Source organism: Eublepharis macularius, chromosome 17 (genome assembly GCF_028583425.1).
Source record: "Eublepharis macularius isolate TG4126 chromosome 17, MPM_Emac_v1.0, whole genome shotgun sequence".
NCBI classification, from domain to species: Eukaryota; Metazoa; Chordata; class Lepidosauria; order Squamata; family Eublepharidae; genus Eublepharis; species Eublepharis macularius.
This window is the reverse complement of record NC_072806.1, coordinates 18279481-18286188: the sequence shown is the minus strand read 5'-3', so window position 1 is coordinate 18286188 and position 6708 is coordinate 18279481.

The following is a 6708-nucleotide window of genomic DNA, read 5'->3' as shown; positions in this document are numbered from 1 at the left end:
CAGGCTGGGGTCTAGGCTGCTGTTGGTGTGCTGGGAGCACTTGGGTTTCATCGTCCCTTGTGCGGGGGTTCGTGGGCTCAGGCATTGGTCTCGGCATCTCTCTTTGATCTCCTTGGTACAATCTCACTTGGTGACTGTCTGAATGTGCGACTGCTCCACGCTTAACAGGAGACTGTTGGAAGGTGGCGGCACCTTTCCAGCCTCCAGCCAACAACAAATTCATTCTGTTTGAAGGGCAGGTCCAAACAAACACAGTGCGCACACAGGCTGAGTTTCAGTGGCAAAATAAATGCTTCAGCAAGAATGGTGCATGTCATAGGAGAAGTAATGACCAGATTATCCGAAAAACAGAACCCCACAGGATAAACCTCATTAACAAGGTGTGGTAAATGGAAGATGCCAGAATTGCAAAATATGTCTCTAGGTTTGGCCCCAAGGATGGGGGTGGGGTGCAGCAGAGACACTGTGTGAATATGAGGATTTGGGGGTGGGGATTCTGGGTGTAACTAGGGGTTGCCAACAACCTGGAGATCTGGAATTTTTACTACTTGGCTTGCTTGGAACTAGACCTCAGTTCACGTGTCTTCCCCTAGCTACAAATCATTTTCATCCCCCCCCCCACGACACACACACACACCTGGTGAGATTCCTCAACACACACCTTGCTGTTACAGTGTGGAAAGAAAGCAACCAGCCCTGGCCAGGTAGCAAACCTATGCACCCCAAGTTGGGGAGAGGTTTATTGAGGGCTGAACTGGGCTCAGCCAGAGAGGAAGCCAAGCCAGACAGGGAGGGACTGTTTGGCACACCAAGAGGCAAATGGCGGGGTGTGTCAGTGCCGGCGCATGCTGTCCCTTTAGTGTGTTCTCAGCGTTTCTTTGGAGAAGGAGCAATTGTGTCAGCCTGCTGAACTGCGACAAAGCCCCAGCTGATACTGGACCAGCTGTAAAGGACACCGAGACGTTCTTGGAGTGCTCCCAGTCAGCAGGCCTGGAGATGGCGAGGTTTGGATGGCCTAGACTTGTTCAGCCAGCCACAGAGCTCAGTTTCTCCAGTTCAGAAGGGGAGGGAAACAAAAAGCATACAACCATCATTTCAACCACAGTTATGTCAGGTTCCAGCTACCTGGGATCTGTGTCTCGTTGCTGGAAAGTGCGAATGAAAGAAGAGAGCACTTTGGGGCATATGTAGAGTGCTTTTTCCAAGCCCACAACCTTGGGTTGGTGGGTAAAGGACTCTAGGCAACAGCTTCTGGGGCAACCCAAAGGTAACGTTTACACGGGCAACCTACTCAAGCCCTAATTGGAAAGAGTGATTTGGGAACTTATAGAATTCAAGCCCCCTTTCCACACATGTGAAGGCAGGAAGCCAAGATTATGTATTTTCTTTATACCCTGCCTTCCTCTACAACAGGGACTCAAAAGGGCTTATGTCGTTCTCTTCTCCACTGAAATGGTATTGATATGAGTTCAGAAAGGGTGCCTGTCCTTTCTCTTACCATCTGGTGACAGAGGTTGACATTGCTCTAAAGGGAAGGGAAAGCAATATCCTGGCAGCATAAGCCAGACTTTGGAATGAAATGTGTGATGGGAAAGGGAGAAACTGGCTTGGTTGGAGGGCGAGCAAAGATAGGGTTGGAGACAAACAAAATAGAAGGGACCAACCAAATCCACAAAAGCAAGAACAGATGAAAAGGGAGCCCCCTTTTCTCCCCAAACCTTTTGCAGAGACCCACTGGAATGGACAGCCCAGCAGAAAAACAGTGCACACCACACCTGATGCAAAGTCTCTGACTGGCTCTGCTCATACTGCCATTCGAACTGCAGGCTTTGAAAACCTCCAATTGAGCTTCTGGGCACGTTCCTGTGAGGAAGCCAGAGGCTGTCGTGCCCTGCAGCCGAGTGCCTCAATGGGTTATCCTTCCAGAGGAGTGAAGGGAAGTTTTGGCTGCTGATAAAAAAGTCTCTGAATGAGCATTCCTTGCTGACGCCCCAGACAGCGCCTGTGAATAGGGAATTTCCAAGGTGCCTCAATTTTGTGGACTCCGGGCTGCGGCTGGGTGCTGGAATGTATCACGCTCAACTCCCAAGTTCGGGAAGGACATTTGGATATTTTGATCGAATCAAACCGGTTGCATTGCTATTTCAACACCAAGTTTTCTTTTAAACTCTTCCCTGCTAGCCTCCCTTTTCCTTCTGTATCTCCATAACGTGTGCAGCACCATTGTAGGTCTTTGGAGAGTCTCTCTTTGTAGCTCCCCCCTCCTCCTTTTTTCTGTCCACGCTACAGTACAGGGGGCTGCAACCTTTCACAATTCAAGGAGCCAAACCATGTCAAATTCCAGAGCAAGAGATGAACCAAGAGCTCATTTGCATAACCAGAACTGTGCAGTTTAAAATAACTGATAATTGCTGTGTAGATGAATAGCCCGCAAGTTTCTGCAGCCCAATCGCCGGTGGTTGCAAGTCCTTTATTAGGAAGTGGCACATCAGAGATCTCCCAACAAGTAATAAATATGTTCAGGAGCACCCTGCACAATTGTTTTTCTGCACTGGCATAAATCTGTGCAAGGTTTGCTCTTGGATTACCAGCAAGTGTTCAGCGCTATTGTTTCTCTTTCTGTAAAGCATCTGCAACCATAAAAATCTTTTTCTGCTGTTCCCTTCACATGCAGGTTATTCTAACCACTAAGGATCAAACCACACGAGACAAAATACACTCGAATTACAAAATACACTCGAATTTCCCGTGTAATTCGAGTGTATGTTCGCTCGTGTGGTGAGACCCTAACCTATCCCTCTGGTACACCATAATGTAGGGATTTGCGTTTGCTTTTAAAAGAGCCACAAATGGCTCTGGAGCCATAGATCGCAGACCTCAGCAGTATAGCGTGCTCCGCTGTCAGCACATACCACCACGGGAAGCAAAGTATGCCCGCATCTCCGTTTCTTTTTCTGTTCCCTACCTACAGATCTTTCTGAGCCCCATCATTTAGTCACCTCCTTTTTCTCTCTTCAGTCTCTAGTTTTACTGCTTCTGTTTCCTTGCCTTATCATTACTGCTCCTTGTGGAATTCACCAGCAACAGCCCACAAGGCTTTCAATTCTCCCAGCAATTCAAACCAGTGAAGGAGAGCCAAGCTACAAGTGACGCCTGACGCAGGTCGGACACTTGTCAGCTTCCCTCAAGTTTTGATGGGAAATGTAGGCGTCCTGGTTTTACAGCTTGGGTCTCCATTACAGCTGCAAGACCAGGATGCCTACATTTCCCATCAAAACTTGAGGGAAGCTGACAAGTGTCCGACCTGTGTCAGGCGTCACTTGTAGCTTGGCTCTCTGGCACGGGTGGGAACTCCGTGTGGTTGGCAGGTTGCCACAGGGCAAGGGAAACTGGTGCCAAGTCCACCATGGGCCTCTGAACCCAGCAGGCAGGTGGGGGGACATTATTGGCCTGGTGGTGCTTACACACCTGATGTGCTTTATCCTACGGAGATGTGGGAAAGGGCCCCAGACGAGTGATGGAGTGATTAGAGTGTCACACTGCAACTGGGAGATAACTGGTTCAAATTCCCACTCTGTCCTAAAACCTGATGGATAACCTTGGGCCAACCAGTCACTCTCAATCTCACCTGCCTCACAGGTAGTTTCAGGTGGGTTGGTCTGTGTTGGTCTGCAATAGAAGAGCAAGATTTGAATCTAGTTGCACCTTAGAGACCAACAAGGTTTCTAGGATGTGAGCTTTGACTCTTGGAAAACTTATACCCTAGAAACCTCATTGGACTGAGGTCTCTAAGATGCAATTTTATCTTGCCCTTCTACCTCAAATGGTTGTTGTAAAGATAAAATGGGAGGAAGGGATTACATATGCTTTCCTGAGCACCTTGCAGGGATTATAATAAAGCCTAGGAGGTAAAATAAACAATTGGCATTTGGCATCCCCTGCCTGGGAGGGGGCAAAACTAGGGAAGGACACCACAGTCGGCCTGCTCTTCTGAGCATGTACAGAGCACCTCTGCAGTAGGAGAACCCAGATGCCAGTTGTGTGGAGGAGTCAACCTGGTCCCTTTACCATTTGCAAACCTGAGCATGAATTTGTCCGGCTGGCAGACTTCACCCCCTTTTTTGCAGGGCCGTTTGGAACAAGCCGCCTAGAAACAACCTGCCAACTTAGAGCCACCCTCTGCTCACAGTGCCCAAGTTCACAGCCTGTCTTGTCCCGTTCCGTTCTGCCCCAGGAAGCCCACACGAGCCGCCCAGAGAGGAAGAGAGGCAGAGTGGCTGGCACTAGCGCCGTGGCTGTTCTTCTCCAGTCTCCCCTGCAAGCCGCCCAGGCACTTCCCTTTGCCAGGCAGGCTAGTGTGACCCTGAAGATCTCCTCTAACCCAGACTTTGCCCAGCCAGCCTCTCTCTGCAGCTTTTTGGACTCACTGCTCTTAGGTCACTGTCTGTGTTGCCCAACCCCGGCTACACAAAAGGCCTCTTTGTGCCTCTTAGATCAGGGGGTTCTTCCCAGCCCCCCACCCCCGGGCCTGCCCATAGCCTCTGTATACAAACCACTGCTATCATTGATTGATTGAGCAGCCCATTCAAGGCCAAGGTTGCTGGGGGTATTATACACCTCTCTGGTGGTACCACTAAGAGTACGTTGGCACAACACACACACACACCATGCCCCAATCTGAAGGCCCCTGTCTCAATTACGTATTTTCCCAAAGGGCTTTTTCTTCTCCCTCTGTTGTTGCACAACGTATGGCTCAAAGCCAGGGAAAAAGCTCCTTCACTTCAGTAAAGGCAATTGGGTCTGTTTTGCTGGGAGAAGGAGAAAATGAAGCTTGGCAACCTGGAAGCACAAAGAAAAACAGTCTAGTCACAGCCAAGTTGCTAATTTTTAAACTTGTTCCTCTGCACTTTGTAAGAGCACTAGTTGCTGCTAAATGACCAAAAGCAGGCCCGGTGGTTTTTTTTCCTGATCAGTTGGTATTCAGTGGGGCTAAGGTGGCTGTAGGGTGGTGGCGGCTAGCCCTGGAAATGACAGATAAGAATGTCAGCTGGCAGAGAGAAATCTGGATGCGCCCCCCCACTTTAAAAAAAAAAGTCTAGATAACCTAATCCCCTTGCAGTAGAAAAGAGCAAGAATCCAACAGCACCTATAAGACTAACAAAATTAGTGGTGGGGTATGAGCTTTTGTGAGTCACAGCACACTTCTATCTGATGAAGTGAGCTGTGACTCACGAAAGCTCATACCTTCCCACTAATTTTGTTAGTCTTATAGGTGCTACTGGACTCTTGCTCTTTTCTACTGCTACAGACAGACTGAAACAGCTACCCATCTTGATCTAATCCCATTGTACACTTATCCGTTTTCAGCCAATATATGGACAAAGAATTTTCAATAAGGTCACTTGTACCAAGAATAAAATTGGAGAGAGCAAATATGAGTGAGAAGTCCCTCATGGAGTTCACTGTGGCCCTGATGCAAAACTCATAAAGAGGCTCTGCAATAACCCTGCGAGGTAGGATAGGCTGAGAGTGATAGCTCCAAATCGCCCAAGGAGCTTTGAATCCTGGAGGCAAGAGCAAGAGAGAAATGGATTGGTGGCTGTCAGAGAGGGAGGAGAAGCAGGAATGGGGTCTGAGGGAGCAGGGGAAGGATGGCCTAGTTGTCCACAGGACTGTGAAATGCTTAGAAGGCTAGCTAGGAAAAATCTGCCTGTCCTCCATAAGTTTGCTGGTTTTTTTCTGCACAATGATTTCAGGACTGGCTGATGAGGCTCCTTCTGTCCTCCATTTCCCCCAAACAGCAGCGCCATCTCCAGGATTTCTGTGAAAAGCCAGATCTTCGATTCCATTTTATGCTGAGGAACGTCAGTCTCGTGCCTCCACCTGCTACTGTTATCGATTGTGAAATGCCTGCGGTAGAGAGAAGTTGGTTGAGAGCTGCCGGAGAAGGAGGAGAAGCTGAAGCAGGTCCTGAGAGGGAGCAAGGACGCAAATGGGCCTCAACTAGGGCTGCCAGCCTCCAGGTGGTGGCTGGAGATCTCCTGGAATTACAGCTGGTCTCCAGGCCACAGAGATCAGTTCACCTGGAGAAAATGGCTACTTTGGGGGGATGGACTCTCTGGAATTATGCCAAGGTCCTTTCCTTCCCCCAAACCCACTTTCTCCAGGTTTCACTCCCCAGATCTCCAGGAATTTCCAACTTGGAGCTGGCAACCCTAGCCTCAACATTCCTCAACAGCAGGCCCATGGGAAGAAGATGGATAAGGCAGCAGTTGACAGGAATTTTGATGGCAGTCATTCGACAGCTTTCATTGTGACTGGGAGCAGTTTGGGGTGGAGTTCATTTGCGTTTCTGTTTACTCTTCACTGATTGCTTTCATTACATGTTTGAATCCACAACAAAAAGTGTGGCAAGGCAGAGCTGTGTAGTGGTTAGAGTGCAGAGACCAAAGAATCAAGGGAGACAACTATGTGTGCCGCCCTGACCTCTTTGAAGGAAGGGTGGGATTACATCGTTATCAAGATAGATAACATAACCTGCATCTACAAGTCTAAGATCGGTTGCCGCCAGTTTGCCTCTCCTCAGCGGTGATCAGTTAAGAACCCTCATAATTGCAGGGCTTTGCCCTATATTCAAGGAGCCCCGTGCTTCACTGGGCAGAACGATTGGTGTCTGCTCTGCCACTGACATCCCTCTGTTTTCCCGTG